General features: G+C 39.2%; 1 protein-coding gene across 19 annotated transcripts in view; it reads left to right on the forward strand.

Annotated features, from left to right (window-relative positions):
- Positions 1 to 802: 802 nt before the first annotated feature.
- Phf21a (PHD finger protein 21A) overlaps positions 803 to 20502 on the forward strand; it is a 174531-nt gene continuing 154831 nt past the window's right edge. For 8 of the 19 annotated variants that reach the window (XM_047515845.1, XM_047515852.1, XM_047515851.1 and 5 more), the window contains exon 1: positions 805 to 1354. The gene's annotated coding sequence lies outside the window, so the exon portion shown is untranslated. Of the gene's footprint in view, positions 1355 to 3508; positions 3568 to 4266; positions 4337 to 14631; positions 14728 to 20502 lie in introns of those variants that run through there. The other 11 variants (XM_047515854.1, XM_047515855.1, XM_047515863.1 and 8 more) reach the window with 8 other exon arrangements.

Consider the following 20502-nt stretch of genomic DNA (forward strand, 5'->3'; position numbering starts at 1 on the left):
CCCCCATTGCAGTGCTTCCCCATTGCTTCTCCTCGCTCCTGCCCTCGCAGCTTGTTTTCCCCCCTTCAAACTGCTGTTGCACTGGAGGGAGTTGGGGCCGCTCCGGAGCCCCTTTGCAGCTCCCGCCGGCGGGAGGGGGAGTTGGGCTCGGGCCGCGGAGTTGGGGGGGCCGCAGCGGGCTCCGGCCTCGCCTCTGCTGCGGCTGCATGGGAGCCGAGCTGCAGCGCTGCACGGGCCCCGGATTGCGGCGGCCCTGGAGTTTGGCCGCCGCCGCTCCGTGCTCGGCCCCATCACCACCACCGCCGCCGCCGCCGCCGCTGCACTGGAGTTTGGCTGCTGCTGCCCTACTTCACTCTAGTTTAGTTTCACTCACTTTACATCCGGGTTTTTTCCCTAGGCAATGGGGGCCGCAGCACACCCCGTTCCTTAGGCAAAGTGAAATAAATTCGCCGCACCGACACGTCAAGTAGTCCGCCCGCCCGAGCGCCGCCGCGGGCCCCCCCCCCCCCCCCCCGCCGCCGCCCCGCGCCCCCGGGGGGGACCCGCGCGTCCCGGGAGCCGCGGGCGGGGGCGCGGGGGCCCGGGCCGGCCGCCGTACAACTCCGCCCGGCGGCCCCCTCCCGCCCCGCCGTGCCCCTCTCCCCCGGCGCCTCCACTCCCCCCGCCCTCGTCCCCGCTTTCCCAGCCCAGTCCCTCTCGCCCGGCTCTCGGGAGCGGCGGGGGCGCGCACGGCGGCGGCGGCGGCGGGCCGGCGGGGCCGCGCGGCGGGCTCCCGCGCGGGCGAGTGTGTCTGGGCCTGGGCGGAGGGATCCCCGGGCTGAGGCGGCGGAGGTGCTGCGGCCCGGGGCCGGGTGGTGAATGGGCTGGTGGTGCTCGCTGCTGCTGCTGAGAGGAGGAGGAGGAGGATGAAGAGTTGGGCTTGTTTGTCTCCCACAGTTTCTCTCCTGCTGCTCTGATTCCCACCCCCCATTCCGGCCCGGGGCCTGTGTGTGTCTCTCCTGGAGGAGGAGGAGGCTCCAGTTCCTCCCCCCACCCCCTCCTCCCCACCCCCCTTGCCTGGGGAAGAGGAGGAAAGAAACAGCCCAGAGAGAGAGAGAGAGTGAGTGAGTGAGAGAGGGAGAGAGAGAGGAGAGGAGGAGGAGGAGGAGGGAGAAGGGAACAACCTACCATCTTAACACACTAATATCTAAAAAGTGCGAGAGGCCCAGAGCAGCAGCAGAAGCAGCAGCAGCAGCTCCAGCTTCTTCCCTCCCTCCCCATGAAGAAGAGTTCCCTCCTCCTCCTCCTCCTGCTTCTCCTGCTCAGAGTTCCTGCCTCCAGCTGCCAGGGGGGACAGCCAGCCAGCAGCAGGAGGGTGCAGTATCCCAGCTTTTCCATTCTCTCTTCTCACTCTCCTCTCTTTTTTTTTCTTGAGTAGCTCTATTTCCCCTCCCTCCCCGCTCTCTCCCCCTCTCCCTGTCGCCCTCTCTCCCTCTGTCTTGTCTCTGGTGTTTGTCTCTGGGAGGAACAGGGGCTGCCTGCTTGGAGTTTGTTGTGGGGGGAGGTAGGGGGAGGGGAGGGGTGTGTGGGAGGGAGGAGGGAAAGGGGGTGTTCTCGTCAGGACCCCTCAGTCAACTTGAGATTTGAGCAATAACTTCCCCTTCGGGGCGCCCCCCTGCGTGCCCTTCCTATTCCTCCCCCCCGAAAAAAAGACAATGGGAGAACCTGGTCTCCCCCCTCCTCCCCTCTGCCCTCCACCCCTCCCCAGGATAGATTGGAAGTAAGTTTATGAGCAGCCTCGGGAGCCTGGGCGCTGAGTGCAGGGCCGGAGCGGGTGACAGAGGCGGCGCGCCGGGGGTGGCGGGGAGGGGGCGTCACATTGTCCCGGCGGGGGGCCGGCCCGGGGGCCGCGGGCGGGGGCGGGGGGCGCGGAGCCTCGTCCGCCCCCTCCGGCTCCCCCCCGGCCGGGGATGGTCGCCGGGGCTCTTCCACCCCCCACCCCGGGATGCTGTCGGGGGAAGTTTTTATTATGGTTATTATTTAATTCAATTTTTTTTTTTTTTTTTTTTTGGAAAACCATCTTGTTTGATGACTGAGGGATCTGGTTAGAAAAAAAAAAAAAAAAGCTGCGGCTGCTGACGCCGCCGGGCCCGAGTGTGTGTGTGTGTGTGTGTGTGTGTGTGTGTGTGTGTGTGTGTTGGTGCATTTGTCTTGGGTGGCCGGAGCAGCGCTGGGGAAATTCCGCTTATTCTTCTTCTTCTGCAACTTGTTATTCCGGAGAGTCTGCCTGCACCCCTCACCCCGGGGCCGGCCCTCCCGCAGTCGCCCCCGGCGCCCGCGGCCGCGGGGCGCCCCGGGACCCCGCGCGGGCCGGGCCGGACAGGCCGCTCCGAGAGGGGCCGCGCCGCCCCTCCCCCCGGGCCCCCGCCGGGGGGAGGGGCGCGCGGAGTGGGACTCTTTCCGTTTGGTCCAGCCCCGCCGTGCACGCAGTTCCCAACACTTCTCGTCATCCTCCCTGCTCTCTTTATTCTGCTGAGCGGTGCTGTTAGGATTTCTTTTCTTTTCTTTTTTTTTTTTTTTTCTTCCCCTGACCACGTTCGCGATGGTGGGTAGCAGCAAGGTGGCCCTGGCAGGGGAGGGGTGGATCTCGAGATTGGGCACCGGGCGAGAATGTCTCCTTTCAACTTTGTCTGTGGCTTGCACCCCGGGAGGAGGCCACACGCCGGTTGTGGGGTGTAGATGTGCCGAGAGTGATTTCTAAGTAGTTGAGTTGTTGAGATGAGGGGACGACTGCTAATGGTAGGCAGGTTTTGTTTTCATTGGTGAATCCGGTGTCATCATATTCCGGTCATATGTTGAAATATTCTTTGTTTAGGTCTTGAAGTAGAGGATCTCACCCTGCACGTCCATTTGTGTTGTTTTTAAATGATGTCTCTGGGAGTATGGATTTCTAGAATTTCAAATGTGAGTTAAGGTCCGGGCGTGTTTGGGCCTCAGCACTGGCCTTGACAGTGAACTTTGTGGCTGTGTTTCGGATTTCAGAATTTGCCCCATAGCCGGGCTGCTAGTTGTGCATTTTTCTTAATGGTAGGTGTCAGGAATGTAAATACTTGGGCTAGTAAAGTTAGGAACATTTATATATTAATAATTGATAGCTGAATATTAGAATCAGATTAATTTAGACTGATGAAAGTTTTTTTTTTTTTTTTTTTAAAGCAATTGTGCACTCTAGGAAGGAACCTTTTAGTAGGCAACTTTATAGGGGTTCTTTAGGGTGAGGAGCTGGGATATGCCTTTTAGAGGATACTAATCAGCATCAACATCTGTAGCTTTATTGAAGGCCTAGTAAGGGGTCTGAAATTGAGGCTAAAATGTATAAACATACTTTTCAGTGTTTATGTTATTTGTTTACATTTGGTGTTCATTCATGTTTGGGTAATGGAAATAAATAGGTCAACTTTTATTTTAGTTTTTGAAGTCTAGCCCACTCCCCTTTTTTTCAAAGTTTCACAATTTACTTGGTTTACAGGCTTGTAGGAAACCATTACTACATTTTTACTGGAAATACTATTATTCATTTTAATTTCGGTAAGTTTCTTCTTATTCTCTTCTTCTGTCTTCATTTGTGTGTGGAATCTGTGTTGTGGGCTTAACACTGGCTTATTGGGGGCCATTTAAAATGTCAGAAGAATGCATTTTAAAATCCCAGAACATAGCTTTTGATGGCAAAGAAGTTTTTGTGTGCATTTACGCTCATACTTATTAAAAATTTTGTACCTAAGACTTCTGTAGATGACAGCTATAAGTGAAGAACATAACAATAGTGCAGAAAATTCTCAAAACACAAACATCTGGCCAACTTGTTAAAAATACCCAAGTGCTTTTCTTTTGCTTTGGTAACATAATAGTACTTGGAGTTTGACTGGCATTACTTGACTATCCCTAATAAAGTCTTTGGCATCAGTGCTTTTGATGGCATTTTAACTTAGTTTTTAGATAATTTTGAAAGACTTATTTTAGGGATGTTGCACTTTGGACTCAGGCAAGTCTTTATGAGAGCCAGAGTGGTAAGACACCTACCTGTGCCATATTTTATTAAATGTAAGTGATGGATGGAGCATTATTTCTTTTAGCTTTGAAGGGGCCATCTTTTCCCTTATTTAATTATCTGGAGGAGCTATCTCAGAAAAACTCTTCTTCTGCTTACCTGAAGATCTCTAAATGATATCCAGCAGGAGGTGCTACAGCAAGATAAAGGAAAATTTTGAATTTTGAGGGTCTTATGATTTACTGCAGTTCTTCGTAAGCATCAGCTAAGCAACAGGATTAATACCTTAAAGTTCCAGAAAGATTTTGAGTAAGTTCATTCAAAAATGCCATTAATATATTTCATTTGCTATTTGAAACCAGAGTTTTAGACCATGTTCTACCTGCTTATGATACTATGCGAAGTAGATTTGTTATTGTGGATAGTATAAGAATTAAGAATGCTGGGGTTAGGTATAGAGTGCCATTAGAATTTTTTTTTTTTGGGAAGTGAAGTTAGTCTTGTAATGATGAATGAGGTATTGAACACATTTTAAAAACGTGCATTTGTAATAAACAAAAATCATTGGTATGATGTGGGCCTTAAGCCTTGTAATCCTTGCTATAATAATATATAAATAGGATGTAGAGTAGTTGAGATTTTTGGAAAGAAGGATCTTGTATGGAAAAAATTTCTATTGTTTGTGTGTGTATGTTCTTGAATCTTTGTGATTCTAAGATAGATAGCTTATTAGGCACCCAACTTTATAAATATATATGGTTGATGTATTTAAGTTGGTCTCCACAGGTTGAGATTCTTGAACTATAGTAAAAGTTACATTTATGGGTACTTGTACCAAACATTTGTTACATTTTTGGTATTTTGTACAAAAGTAGCTACTTTAACTATTTCATAGCATTTGCAGATGGTCCTTCCAAACTCTGTTAGGTGAATTATCAGTGGCATAATCATGCTACAGTGGTTGCTTGTAAAGCTGTATATCAAAGTTTTAAAACTTGGAAATGTATAGAAAATTCAATGAACCTGCTTTGGGTTTTGTCTTTTTTGTAGGTATAATACTATACTGCTTTCTTAGTATGATCAAATTAGGTAATAATAGGAAAGTTCTTTGTAAATTGTAAGAAGCCATGCAGATAGTAAGTTATTGGATAGATAACCAGTTAATACATAAACAGAAACTTGTGTTTTAAAATGCTAACTTTCTCCCTATCAGTTGGGAAATTCAGTGCATTAAAAGTGCACCCTGGAAACTTCATGAATTTTTGTTTTTTAAATACTGCTGTGGTTACCAAAAAATCTCTTTGTTATAGTTTTGAAGCTTTGTTTAAAAATGCTGCCTAGGCAGTTTCCCATAATTCAGAAAAAGATCATTTTTCCTTTTGAAGATCTTGAGAAGTGTATGTCCCCTATTACTGTTTTTCTTCCTTTCTTCATTGATGTGATAGTAGTTGATTTTTAGTGAACATTTAAGTTCCTGATCTCTTCTGTAGATTCTTAATAACACACAGAGTACATGTCATGGCTCAGGGTTTTGATTGTTTTGATTGACTCTGGGAACTTTCTGAAAAATTCTTACTGACTAAAGCCTTTCAAACTTCTTTCATAGTGAAAATATGTACATCTGTATGCATTCATATTAGGTACATGTGTGTATCATTTTTGTTTTCTATTTTAGAAGGATGCATGGGGACATGACTACTCAAATCTAGAGGAGTGCACTATTTTTTCTGTAAAAATAGCCCCAAAGTTTAAAACCTTGAGTTGTGGCTTCTTCATAGGACTCTACTCACACTTTTGGACAGAAAATTAAAAAAAACAACAAACAAAAAATAAGAAAAAGCCAAACCAAAATATAGTTAATTGGGAATCCTATTTTCGTGAATATATCAAAAGGTATAGTATCTTAAATTTCAGAAATGACTGTTTTTTTGTGAGATAGCCCTAATTAGAAAGTAAATATAGAAAACTTTCTTCCCTAAAGGGTAAGAAAAACATTAAACTGTTTAGATAAAAGCGAAACCTTTAAGGGTGATATTAACTTTATATCACAGACAGTGAATACTAAAAGTTTTTTGTTAAATATTGAAGTTAAAGTTATATAATGTGCTGTTTAAATTTTGAATCCTTAGTATTTTATTGCTAACAAGGAGAATGGGAGGGATTAAAGTTTCAGGTGTCTGACCTCTGACAGACCTTTCATATTTATATTGAGAATTGATTTGTTGAACGGTGTTTGAATTTTCTTATTATTTTGTGCTGGGGAATATTTGTGATTTGTGTTGACTTATCAGGATTTTTTTTTTTTTCCTCCCCGTAGGCCTAGGTATTCTTTAGGAGCATAGCAATACATTCTAATCACATGAACTTACCAGGTGTATCTTTCTTATTGCTTTGGGATTTTTTTTTAAGTGGTTATAAGTTAACTGCTTTAATTTATTATAGATAATTATTTCTTAAGAGTATATGTTTTCTTCTTTGAATGTTTGTGTGTAATATAACCAGACCTTTTTGTAAGCTTTCATGTAATTCTTATCATGTATTAAATTTTGAATACCTGTCTTCTGGGAGAATGTGTAATAGACTTTAAGAACAATGTTCCTAACCAGGTGCAGTAAGTAGCTTGTGCCTGTAATTCAGCAATACAGGAGACTAAGGCAGGAGGGTTGAAAGTTCAAGACCCAGCCTCAGTAAACTTAGACCTCAGCAACTTAGACCTTGTCTCAAATAAAAATAAAAAAGGTGAAGTGTAGCTCAGTGGTAAAGCTGGGTAAATCAATCCCCAGTACCATAAAAATAAAAGAGAAAAAAAAAAAAAAAAAAAAAAAGAAAAAGAAAAAGAACTGTTCTGTTACCTGCTTACCTATTAATTCTTCCCCTGGAAGTTTGTGGTGAACTCTATCTACCCTTGTAGTTCAGTCATCCTTGGGACTTTTCCAAAGCGAATTTCTTACACCAAACTCTTGAATGGCATTTTGAGTACCTCCACTTACCTTTTTCCAATACTGTGCAAATTCCCCCACTCCCCACTTTTTTTTTTTTTTTTTTTTTTTTTTTAAATAAAAAGTTAGTGAGCAGACTCAGTTGAAGGAAATTCTTTCCTATATTTTGGAATCAGCTATGGAAATGTTTTTCTGCTTTTTAAAGCAGATAAGAAGGTGGGTGTGGTGGTTGGGCATACCTTCAGTCCCAACTACTCAGGAGGCTGAGTGGGAGGATCACTTGAGCCCAGGAGTTTGAAGCCAGCCTGGATATCCTAGTGAGACCCTGTCTCAAAAACAACAAACAGACAACACACCACCAAACCCCAAAACAACAACAACAAAACAAAACTAAAGTGGACAAGAAAGTGAACCAATAATATGGAGATAGAAAGGGAATGAAGCCTAATAAGTTGATGATCGGGGCTTAATTTGACTTGCTTTGTGGGCCTAAGGGAAAAACATAACTTAAACACAGAAGCCAAAAAGAGGGGTTTTGTTTATTGTTTTGGCTGCATTGAGAATACAAACTGTCAGTACTTGAGGAGAAGGAGCAGCAGAAAGGAATTGATTTTCTTCTGCTGCAGATCCAAGTATTGTTAACCATGTGCATCTCCAAAGCGACCTACTTACAAATCAACAGTAGTTGGTTCTTTCACTCAATTAACAGAACCTTAACATTTTTACAAAATGATTTTAAGTAATACCCAAAACTTCAGGGTAATGATAATTTCCTGATAAAAGTGGGTGATAGTAACCATGGCAACTGCTATCTCTGGCCTTATGGACAGTATGTTGTATTGATGAAGCTTCAGATCTTTAGTAGCCTGTCACTTTTATGGTGAAATGGTAGTAGCATGTGTTGCAGGTGATTTTTAGCTGGATTGTGTTAACTATGTGTGCCAGCTTATCTTTCCTTGTTAGGAATTTCTTGGGCTGTATTCCACAGCATGTTTGTGAAGGTGCTGTTGCCTGAAAATAACCCACCACCTGTGTTAGGCCTCCTGATGCAGATTGCACTTAGTTCTTTCCCAGCCTCCTTCCAGTGTCTTGCAGAAAATAGGGGTATATGTAGGAACTGAATATGCATAAATTACAGTTCAAACTTAGCTTGGTTTGTACATGTTAATAGATTAAAATATCATTTGTGTTTCTGAAGAGGTCAGTGAATAAAGAAATGGAACTGTAGTGCAGTATTTTATTCTAAGTGTGCTTTTCAGAATGCAAGTGTGGCCCAGTGGGGTGGCGCAAGCCTGTAATCCCAGCGGCTTGCTCCTTGTTTGGGAGACTGAGACAGGAGGATTTCAAGTTCAAAGCTAGCCTCAGCAATGGTGAGGTGCTAATCAACTCAGTGAGACCCTGTCTCTAAATAAAATACAAAATAGGGCTGGGTATGTTGGCTCAGTGGTAAAGTGCCCCTGAGTTTCAATCCCCAGTATGGGGGGAAAAAATGCAAGTGTGTAGAAATGAGGGTTGAGGAGTGGCAGGCATAAATATTGAATGAGGATTTAACAAAAGAGGATCTTCAGTATTTTTGTTTTAGTGGTAGTGTGTATGTATATCACTATAAGAATGTATTTCCTCATGGGTAGTACTAGCTATGGGAAATGTTTGCTCACAAGAATTTTCTTTAAGAGAAATTATTTATAAAACAAATAACTCTTAAAAGGAAAGCTGGTAAAATAATTTTGGGGGGAGAGGATAGAGTATTGAAATGGATCCAATCAAACTTTAAAAAGTTTCAAAAATTTATTTCCATGATAGTAAATCTCTGCTTTTAATGCATATCCTGTATAAGATTTTTCTAATGTGAAAATGTTAATATTAATTTGATACTTTTTCCAATGTGCCAGAGAAACTCTCAGAACAGAGAATAATTTAGGTCAAAATTTGACTAGACCCTCATTGTAAAGATATAGTCAATTTGTGCTAGGTAGTTCAGACTTTCTTGAAACTTGCTCTTAGAGTGAAGTGGTTCTTACTACAAGTCCCAGGATGCAGTGCAGTTTTTGCTTAACTTCAGATTAGAGCATTGCATGCTGGGATCTGTAGTTGATTTGAGCAGCTCGGGGAGCCCTCCCTTCTTTTCTACTCCATTTTATACACAGCTTCCCAAGTCTCTAAGAACTTTTTGCTAAGTAAAGTTTGATTAATGGTACCATGATTATTATGCTACCGAAATTCTAAAGCAAGTCTTTACAGGCATTCTAGTGCTATAGTTTATCTTAGATGAGTTTATTGTGTTTTTTTAATCAACTGCTATAAGATTACATGTAAAATAACATTTACATAAATTCAAAACGACTTAGCAGTTTCTTGGACTGTAATTTTTATGTGAGTGGTGAAATAGGTCACTTTATGATTAATAGCATCACTCTTTGCTACTGTGGGCATTAGAAACTTCTTATTGTCAGGCATGATATAGCTGCCCCCCCCCCCCCCCATTTTTTCCCCAAGGGGACAGTTATTTGGTAAAGTTAGATGGAAGGATCTTTGTATTAGTGTTTAAGTTTAGAATTCTGTGATTCTTCTGTAATAGTGTCAGCATCTTGAATATCAGTATCCTCTATCTGGAAAACCAAATTCCTGAAAGTAAGTGTTTTCAATACAGATTTAGTGCTCAAAGATGTAGTCTGAAAGGTAGAAATGTGAGATTTCTTTAATAGTTTATTCATGTTTCATTGTAAAGTTAAAAAAATTTTCTTTTGAGGATTCTCCATTGTTAACTACCAGAGGGATTAATGTTAAAGTCTATGGACAGTGCTTAGTGTAGTGCTTGGCACAGTAGATCTTTTGAATTAAGAATAGCAGTAGTTGTTGTTATTATTTAAAATAACACCCCCCCCCATTTCAACATTATAATTTGATCAGAATCCCAGACTGTTCTAACAAAGCCTTGAGATTTTTAGCTTATGGTAGTGATGTGGCAAATTTTGCTATACATAAAATGTCTTTGCACCTCCGTTTCTCCCTAAGTGGTAAATACCCAAAGTCAGACAAGCCAGTAGCATCATTTTGTGACCAGGATTCTAGTCTGCTGTCCATTGCTCGTTTGCCCCAGTACTGTGTCTTCAGTTGACTTCAGAAAGTTCAAAAGATGTTCATAATGTTTGTACTGGTAGAATATCCAAAGTAGTTGATTAAAGAAAATAAGATGCTGTAAAAATGCCCTTTGTATCACAGTATATATAACCTGGAAAAAAATTCTGTTGTGTTTAGAAATATGCACCTATCTATCATTGTAGTTCATGGTGTCACAGGATTGATGTATTAGAGGCCAGTGAACAACCCAGAAAGAAAACATAATTTCAAGTCTGGGTTGTACTTAAAATGTTAGGTTAAAAAAAAACTTAAGTCCTAACATTATTTTTCTTTTTTTGGATACTGATTTCTCTTAGACTTTTATCTGTATGTCTGGTTCCTTTTAGATGTTCGAGATAGGAAAGGGATGCCTAGGAATACTGAAAAATGTAAGCATATGTTACAATATATGTTCCTTAATTTGAATGTAGGCAGATTTAAGGAATTATCTTTCTTACCTGCTTGGCCAGTCTCTACTCTAGCTTTTTCCTTAGTGTGGAATTCTTGGAATGTAATTGCTGATGGCTACTGTGTCTATTGTGTGTATTTAGAAAACTGTGCCTTTAGTAGTATTTATTAAGAAATCAATTTACTACAGTAATACTAACATTTTCCCCCTCATAATTGTGATTTAAAATTTGTAAGTATGTATATTAGACATTAAATAGATTCTTTAGAAATGTCAAATATTATGTAATTATCCATAATTTAAATTGTTTTAAATTATAAATTTATTTTACATCAATTTGTCTTTTTAAGATCTAATATTAAATGAAATAAATTCAGTGGTTACAAAGAAGTCAAGTACCAAGGGCTAACTGTAAGGAGAAAAATGGTCTTTGATATTAATTGGCCAGTATGGAAATAATCAGATTTGAATGAATTCTTCTGTATATTTTGTTGTTATATACTCATGTTAATTCCTGAAGTTCTTAAGTTGGAAATTAAGAGGAGTGAAACTGGGCACTCATGAGTATTCACTAAGGAGACCCCTGACACACCTAGATTGTTGAACACTGTTTTCTCTCTTTTATGAACTGTCCCAGGCTAACATAAATCAAACAGTTGTGACTTATCAACAGACCTAGCTTTACATCCAGTCTTGTCACTCAGATGCACAGTCTTGGAAAATTCAGCCTTGCTGGGGTTTAGTTTTACTAGTGAGAAATAAATAAGAGCTTGCCTCACTATGCTTTAAAAGAATTATATGAGATAATACTCATGAATGTTCTTTATAGATTAGAATATGTAAATTGATTTTTGTTTTTGTTTTTGTGGTGCTGGGGATGAAACCCAGGGCCTTGTGCATGCTAGGTAAGCACTTTACCACTAAGCTATAACCTTAACCCAAATTGAATTTTTAATCACTAATAAATGGCTGAATTTTAAGGCATTTTCTATGTCATGTTAATTTTTTTAATATTATAAAGTTTTAACCATATGAGTTAGAATCAAAATGAACCAAAAAATTTAGTGATCCACCCTGCATCCAGTAGAAAAGCTCTTGACGTGTTTATAGCTTATTTTTTGACAATATACAGTGATATATTTGTATGTATATTATAATATAGATTTTACAAATTTACTGATGTGTTGAAAAGCTTTAAGTGTGGATTTTTATGTAGAAAAATATTTTTATTATTTTATGTGATTTTATGTATATATATGTGTGTGTGTATATATATATAACACACATTGATTTGTTTTTAGAAAAGTGACATATAAAATTTAAATGTTTGGCATGTTGTGAATCTTTAGGGTTATTTGGTATTAATAATGCTAATATACTAATTCAACAGTGACTGTATGGAGCTAAGCCTTTTTTTCTCTAGTGAATGTTATTTTTCTTTCTTCTTTTTTCTCTTTCCACATTTTTTATTGGTGCATTATAGTTGTACATAATGATGGGATTTGTTGTTACATATTCATTCACAGTGCTGAGCCTTTTTATACATGAGATCTCATTTAATTTTAATCCTCAGAGCAAATATTTAGAGGATTTGTTATTATTATCCTACTTACATTTTACAGGTGAGGAAATGGATCTTTCCCTGTGATCACATAGGTAGCAAATGATACAACTCTGCGCCCTTGCTCTTAAGTGTCCATAATGCTGTATAAACGCTGTAATTCCCATAGAACCTAGAAAGTGAATTACTAAAAAAGTTTTTCAATTTACTGAAATGGTCACAGCTATGATGTATCATTTTGAGACTGATGTTGATTTGGTTGAGTCAGGTTGAATATTTCAGAAATAGTAAACAATTGGGATGGAATGGAAACGAAAGCATTTGGGATAATGCCTGTTTTCTTCATCGTTGTGTCCCCATTGCCACACACAGTACCTAGACGAAGTGGGTCTGTTACCTGTTGCTTGTAGTGTGGAAGTTGGGTACTTACCATGGTAGGTTATTTTATCAATTTTCTTAGTTTATATGTACTGTTTTAGTCAGTCCTTACACAACTGTCAACACTTTAGAATGTCAGGTAAGTGGTCCTTTGTTTTAAGAACTATTATAAAAGCAGTATATCTGAGTTATGAAAGTCATTCTAGAAATACAGATATGTATAAAGGAGAAAATTTAAGTTGTCATATTCCCGTCCTACTTTTAAGCTTTTCCTGTGCATTTGCATGTGTAATTCACACACACACATTTCAAAACTAATGTAATTATATCATAATACTATCTTGAAGTTTACTTTTTTCAGGTGACTGTTTAAAAAAACGTGCTTTTGTTTGAAAAATAGGTCTCCCTGTGGAAAGTGGGAGTGGGGTGATTGAAGAGAAATGGTTAAAATTTATATATTCAGACATAAACCAAAGGCCCTGGGCCAATCATTACCTATGGGGCAAAGAGCATTTTACGTTCTTTTTATTTGGCTCATACCGTACCCGAGGTCATTGTTATTGTTGAAACTTTAATAATGTAGCCAGTTTTAAGTGACAACATTGTTTTCCATTCTGTGCAAGTAATTGAGAAGGTGTCATTTCAGCATTGAATTCTAGTTTATTCTGGTAGCTACTTAAGAACAGTTATGTTTTTAGGTGACTTTTTTTTTTTTTTTTTTTTAAGCTGATGTCTCTACTTGTTGTTAAGGAGCATTCATTCAGGGCTGGGAATGTAGCTCAGTGGTAGAGTGCCTTGCCTGGCATGTGTGAGGCACTGGGTATTGCATAAAAATAAATAAATAAAACAAAGGTATTAAAAAGAAACATGCATTCATAATTTGCAAAATAGAGTTTTAAAAAACAAGATAATACTCAATATTTTAATTAATAGAAACTCAAACCTGTGCAACTTAATCAGCATGAAGAAACCCTGCCTAGGAATTAGTCCTGGTACTCACAACCTCCTGAGTAATATTGGCTGACCTCACCGGCACTGCAGACTTCTACTCAGCTACTACCAAATGCTATATTAATAACTCAGTATTTTTAAAGGAAGTTTAAGAAAAAAAGGTAAATTATTTGAATGCTATTTGTTTTTAGTCTGACTTCGAGAGTTTTTAACTTGTTGCTAATGTTATTAATCATAATTCACCTTTGTAATTTTAAAATGAAAATTTTATTACATAGTTAATAAGTTTTTCATTATAGTTTTTTAAAGTCTTTCTAATCCTGGAATATACTTCTTGCATTTAAAGTGCTTTATGCTTCTTTAGACTGAACATTTAGTGAAGTGCTAATGAAGCCTTGCTTTAAATTTTTAAGAATTGGGCTAGGCGTGGTGGCATACACCTGTAAACTTCATATTTGAGGCATTTTGGCAACTTAGCAAAACCTGTCTCAAAATTTTAAAAAGGACTGGGGATGTGCAATAGTAGAGTGCTTACTTAGCATGTGCAAGGCCCTGGGTTCAATATCTAGTAACGAAGGGGTTTGGGGTGAGGAGAGGAGATTCTAAGAACTAGATCTGACAGGTATAGCAGTAGTAAGTTATGGTACAGTCCATGTTTTAACAAAGCAAGTTAAGAATATTTCTCATTTGTAGCATTCATAAATGTGCTTTTCATTTTGAGTGGCTCAGACCATGCCCTAGAGAGTGTTTTATTCTTTCTCGTAATAGTCTTGTGAATGTACAAAGGGCAGTTAATGTCATGGATGGTGAAACTGAGGCAGAGGAAAGAACTTGAGTAAGTTAATGGTAGAGTTTAATTTCACTAACTTCAATTCTAGTATTGATTTTTTTTTTTTTTTTTTTTTTTTTTCTGTTACTGGGGGTTTGGGACCAGGGATGTTCTACCACTGAGCTACATTCCCAGCTTTTTTATTTTTAATTGTGGGGCAGAGTCTCACTAAATTGCCCTGGCTGTCCTTGTGATACTCCTGATAGCTGGGATCACAGGTGCGCGCCACTGTGCCCCGCTAGTCTTGGTCATCTTGACCTGTAGTCTCCAATCTTTCTAAAATTATGGACACTAGTAATGTGTAATGGTCTGAATCAGTATTGTGAATGTTATCAAACATACAGGAAAGTTGAAATTTTAAAAGGATCAGATTTAAAAATGCAAGTTGTAATAATTTCCTGTGACTCCCTTCCTCAGGCTGCACACACCCACTTGGAGACTGGTGCTCTAGATAGGCCATTCCTCCTGCAGAAGAGCCAGCCATGGGGACAGCTGGAGGACAGTTGGTAAAAGGTGTGGGGCTTTTAAATTGGAGTGATCTTTTGCGGCTTTTTAATTTTAAAGAAACAGCCTTTATTTCTGTGAAAGACTGAAAGATTGAGAGTAAAGGCCTTGAGAGAGGTGAGCTTAAAAGACACAAATATAAGCCTTATTTGTTTTCTTCAGAGTTGAAAGGGAAAGGCTGCCTACCCTGTGAGCTCCTACTCCCATAGAGATGGCAGTGCCTTTTCTGTTGTTGTTAGGCAGTTTATAGAACGCAGGATAGCTTGGTAAGCGTCTTCTCTGTGCCTGATATGACGTAACATTGTAGAGTATGCAGCATGCATGTTAAGTACAAGTGGTTGTATTTGGCTTGTTGCTGCAGCATTTTTTGAGGATGTCTTAAAAAGCAATTATCACTTGATAGGGTTGGATATGTACAGATTATTGAAATCATCATTTCATGGAGACCAAACTTTGCAACTTGAATTATTCTATTTGGTATTTGTTTATTCTGCCCCCACCCCCAGTACCTCAGAACAGAATTCCTTTTCTGAAAAGAACAGATGCTGTTAACTTATCAGGACTTGATACTAAAAAGCCTGCAAAAATCTTTGTGCTGTTTATTTTTTAATTTAATCTATATGCAAAGCATATTGTAATTATTGCTGTTGGAGGTTTGTAAGTTGGTGGTTCCTCCCCATCCTTTTTGTGCTCAGAGGAGATAGATTAGGAATGCCAAATTGACAACTTGGTATAAAGAAATAATGACCACTGAAATAAAACAGGAGTTCAAATAAAAAGCAAACCAGATACAAATGTAGAATGAAAATATCTTTTAGTAAAATGTTAGCATGCTGTACTTGGAACAGATGCCACATTAATTCAAAAGAGAGCCCAGAAAATGTGGCAACTTTACGATGTCAATGGAGGGAGCTGCAATAGTTCCTGTCTTCATTGTGTTGAGTTCCTAGTACCTCCAGGTCCAGTCCTGTCCTGCATATTTATTTTCTGTGTGTATTACATGTTAAAATACAAATATCAAGTTCATGCTTAATATTTTTATTTGTATTATTATTTTTTGTATAATTACATTGTTTTACTAGTAGACTTTAGGGTAAGAAGCCCATTAACTTGTAATGCAGCAGTAATGATTTTTGTTTGAAATATGCATGTGAAGATGTTTAGAATCTGAGGGGAAAATGGACTTTTCCTCACACTCTTTAAGGCACATTCATGATAAAAAGCTAATCTAAGAATTGAGTCTTTCAAAGAGGCCTAGTGCTTTTTAAATGTAGAATTTGGACAAGTTACAAAATTATGAGAATTTTGCATTTTTTTTTCTCATTTAAATTTGTAGTTATCATTGGACATTTGTTATGGTTTTTAAGTAGCTTAGACTCATTCATTCCTTTTGTGATTTTTTTTTTTTTTTTTTTTTTTTAATGGTGCTTGGGAAGAAGACAGGGTGATGGAAGGGTAGTATACATAGTTTGATATTTCCAGAGTAACATTCATTTTATAGAAGACTGCACTGGACTATCTTTGGATTGCCTGTTTCTTACAGTGCATGGTTAGGGTAGGTCTGAGTGTGGAGAGAGGTGGGCTGAGGGCTTTTAAGCAGATTTACAATGTGCTACTTCCTGAGCAGCACAATGATCTAATCACTAGGGATGTATTCTGTGTGCCTGTAAAGAAGTCTGGTGTGCATACTTAAAAAAGCACCCCTAGTTTTCTCGTAGTTAATCCAAGTGTACAATTTAGTAGTTTGGTGAAGGGTTAAAGGTTTTGTTTTTGTGTATTTCACATGAAGGAAGTTTTTAGCATGGCAGAAGTATAGTGCTTAAGGGTATTGGTGCTGGAGCCAGTCTGCGTGGATTCAAATCCTGGCTTTGCCATGTGTTTACTCTGACTGTGGCTTTGTCACTTCATCTTCTGTGTCTCTTGGTGTCTTCTTCTGTAAAATGTGAATAAATAATAGTTCCTGTCTGCTGTGGTTGCTCTGAGGAATAAATGGGTCAATGCATAAAATAATAGAAGTAGGTAGTAGAAGTAAGTACTGAATAAATGGGAGTGGACTTTAGTTCTCTGCTCTTTTCTTTCCTTCTCAGGGATTAAGACAAATGTTACACATTGGGAAAAGAGCTCTGTGGTCTGATCCTTAGGTTGGAATTTCAGTATAACACTTGAAGTTTAATTTATGACGTTAGACTGACTGCTTAAGTTTCCTTCAGTAAAGATGTAGCATGTACATAACTGCATACCAGTCTCTGTGCTGGTCACTTAGACTTCAGTTCCTTTATCTATGACACAGGGACACAGGGATGATAATACTAACCTCCCTAGGGTTCATGTGAGGATAAAAATGAGGAACTCTTAGCCTGGTATGATGGCTCACACCTGTAATCCCAGAGACCTGGGAGACGGAGGCAGGAGGATGGCAAGTTCAGAGTCAGCTTCAGCAACTTACTGAGACCTTATCTCAATAAGAAAAATGTGGTTCAATAGTAAAGCACCCCTAAGTTCAATACCAGTACCAAAAAAAAAAAAAAAAAAAAAAGAGGAACTCTTAAGATACTCAGTGAAAGAACTGCTTTTATCTTTATTATTGTTATTGTTACAGTTTCACTAAAAGTTTATGAGAAAAGAATAAATATGGAACAATTATCTGCAAAGAGGGTTTTTTTTTCTCCCTTCCCCTGAAATGCCATGATAAGAAAATGGCATGTTTGTTAAAAGTGTATCTAATGAGTTCTTATTTGTGAATAGCTCTGGGAGAAATAGAAAATATATGAGAATGTGTTAGTTTTAACAGATCCTTTTAAAAATATTGCAGGGTGCATTTTTAAAACTCTTAGTGATATAAGCTTTTCTTTCTTTTTATTCCCCACCTCAGCAATTGATGAGAATACTGAAAAGATACGGTGTAGTATGATGATGTAGTTGATTGTAGATCACTTAGCATCAAGTCAGTAATAGACTAGATGTTTGAACTCAGAATCCAAAATATTAATCAACTGGTTAGTCCATTGGGTTTAACACATTGTGTGTGTTAACCTAACTTGTGCGTGGGTGCAATAACTAAAGGGAATAGCTGTGTTGCCTGAGAGATTGAAAGGGGTGCACATGTTTCTAGTACTGATGGGCAGAGTTTGCTTTCTCATTTTGGGCATTTTGTCTTTATGAAAGTTCTCATCTGGTGTCTGTCTTAATTGTGTTGCGCACACACACACACACACACACACACACATATACTTTTTTTTTTTGTACTGGGGATTGAACCCAGGGACACTTTGCCATTGAGCTACATGAGCTACTTCTCCAACCCTTTATTATTTATAATACAGGGTCTCCATACATTGCTGAGGCTGACTTTGAACTTGTGATTCTCTTGCGTCTTCCTCCCTAGTCACTGGGATTACAGGTGTGCACCACCATGACCGGCTCAGGTGGAACCTAGAAATTGGGCCCAAGAACAAGACAATTATGGGAAAAGCCTCAGTGAATTCTCCTCAGAATTGAGGGTTATTTTTTTGGTTAGAGAATTGAGTTTTTAATCTATTCATTAGAATGTATGTGTACCCCTTTCCACCCTTTGAAAGTGAAACTAGTAATTGACAGAAGGGAAAAGATTAAGTGTAAACAGAATTTTTTCATTTACTACTGATTTGGTTTGGAAACTTTTTTTTAAAATTTAATTTAATTTTTTGTAGTTGTAGATGGACAGAATGACTTTATTTGTTTATTTTTATGTGGTGCTAAGGATCAAACCCAGTGCTTAGCAAGTGCTCTGCCTCCGAGCTACAGCCCCAGCCCTGGAAACTTTTTTGATGCATGATGTGTGTAGTTTTTTTCCCTGTAGGAGTCAATAAGTGTACAGTATTTGTAATAGCTTATCAGAATATCCTGAATATGGTTTATGTTACCACTTGCAAGCAGTTGAGTCAGAGTAGTCTAATATCTTCCATTATCTTTTTTGTTTTCATTTACCTAGCTGTACCATTTGGTAAAGACTTAGTAGGTGAATAACTTGTTTTACTATATTTTATTCTGTGTTCCTAACATTGTTTCAGCTTTGTGAGTAGAAATTCCAACAAGTTTTTTGATAACTGCTATACTTCAACTCAACAAATATTTTAAAAATTAATTTTATAGTAGGCTGTGTAGTTTTCTTTCAGTTAAAAAACTTATAATAGGTAGAGTGACCTATTACAAGTTTAGTAGTTCTAAGATTAGCATAACATGAATAATGTTAAAGATTGTGTGTGTGTGTGTGTGTGTGTGTGTGTGTGTGTTGTGTGTGTGTGTAGGTGTAGTCCTAGGGATTGATCCCAGGCGTTATGCATGCTAGGAAAGCACTCTGCCACTGAAATATACCTTCAGCTCTGTACAATATTAAGTTTTATTTAGCTATATGCAGGATGTATAAAAGTTGCTTCACTTGATTGAATGGTATTTTGGAACTTTTTAAACTTTATCTTTTTTCTGAGTACCTTTATTTTATTTATTTTTATGTGGTGCCGAGGGTCGAAACTGGTGCCTCACATATGCCAGGCAAGTGCTGTACCACTGAGCTACATCTCTGACCTGAATTTTGGAACTTTTAGAGGTATATTTAAATAAATATAGATGTTTGAAATAGACTACAGTCAGGCATGGTGGCACATGCCTGTACTTGGGAGACTGAGGCAGGAGTATTACAAGTTCCAGGCCAGCTTGGGAAATTCAGTGATGTAGCTCAGTGGTAGAGCATCTCTGGATTTAGTCCTCAGGAATGCGCGTGCACACACACACACACACACACCCACCCACCCCCAAAACAAAGGGAAAAAAGAGTCTACCATTATCTTTGGTGTTGATTTAAAGAATTACACAATTTTGGAAACCGGTTTGTCCCTGTCAGTTTGTCAAGGGTAGAGCCACTTACGCCTGGCGCGCTCCTGCTCTGACTCCACAGGTTTTCTCCAGTTGGCAGCGCCTCGGCTACTTTACAGACAGATGCCACCATTGACTGCTCAACGCCCCTGCTGCCTTTCTGCCTCCCTCTTCTCCACGCACTCTTTGCTACCTCTCTTGTTTGTACACTCTCTCCTGTGGACACCCTCCCCTGTCAGCACTGTCCTGTCTACTGTTGTCACTCCCTCCAAAGCCACTACCATTTTCTTTTTCTCTTCAAAACAAAACACCATTGTAATCATTAGTTTTTAAGCCAAGAGAGTTGTTCCAAGACTGATAAATTTTAACAGTTTGTGGGTCCCCTTCTTCCCTCAAGTGTGAGTACTCAGCCAGAATTTGGATAATATAGCTTACAATCACTTGCAAATTAAGTATTTGTGAAATGTTTTATGTTGGACTAAGGGAGAGAAGAGGAAAAGACCTTTTACCTCAGAAGTTGGTGTATTTTCTTGTCAATGATGAGAGAGAGAGGCAAATGGTCAGACCTGTTACTCAACTAAGATAAGCTTTAATTTGATTTCCTACTGTAGACCTGTGGACCTCATTGGAGAAGAAAATGAAAATTTTGATGTTGGTGATTCTGAAAGTATTTTGATTTATTAATTGAGAAATTTATTAATTTATTAATAGAATTTCTTTCTTTGGTTTTAAAATAAAAATATGGCTACCATGCCTCTTTATCATTTATTAATCTTTTATGTTTTGTTGGTTGACAGGTGCAAAATAGCGAACCCTTTCTTTTCCAGATTTCTGTTGGTGCTTTTGAATTATTAACTGAATTGTTTGGTGAGAAAAGTAGAACTTGGCAATTAATTGTGACTACATGTTAAGTTATTGGATATATAGGATTTA

The sequence above is a fragment of the Sciurus carolinensis genome, chromosome 11 (genome assembly GCF_902686445.1).
Source record: "Sciurus carolinensis chromosome 11, mSciCar1.2, whole genome shotgun sequence".
In the NCBI taxonomy this organism is placed as follows: Eukaryota; Metazoa; Chordata; class Mammalia; order Rodentia; family Sciuridae; genus Sciurus; species Sciurus carolinensis.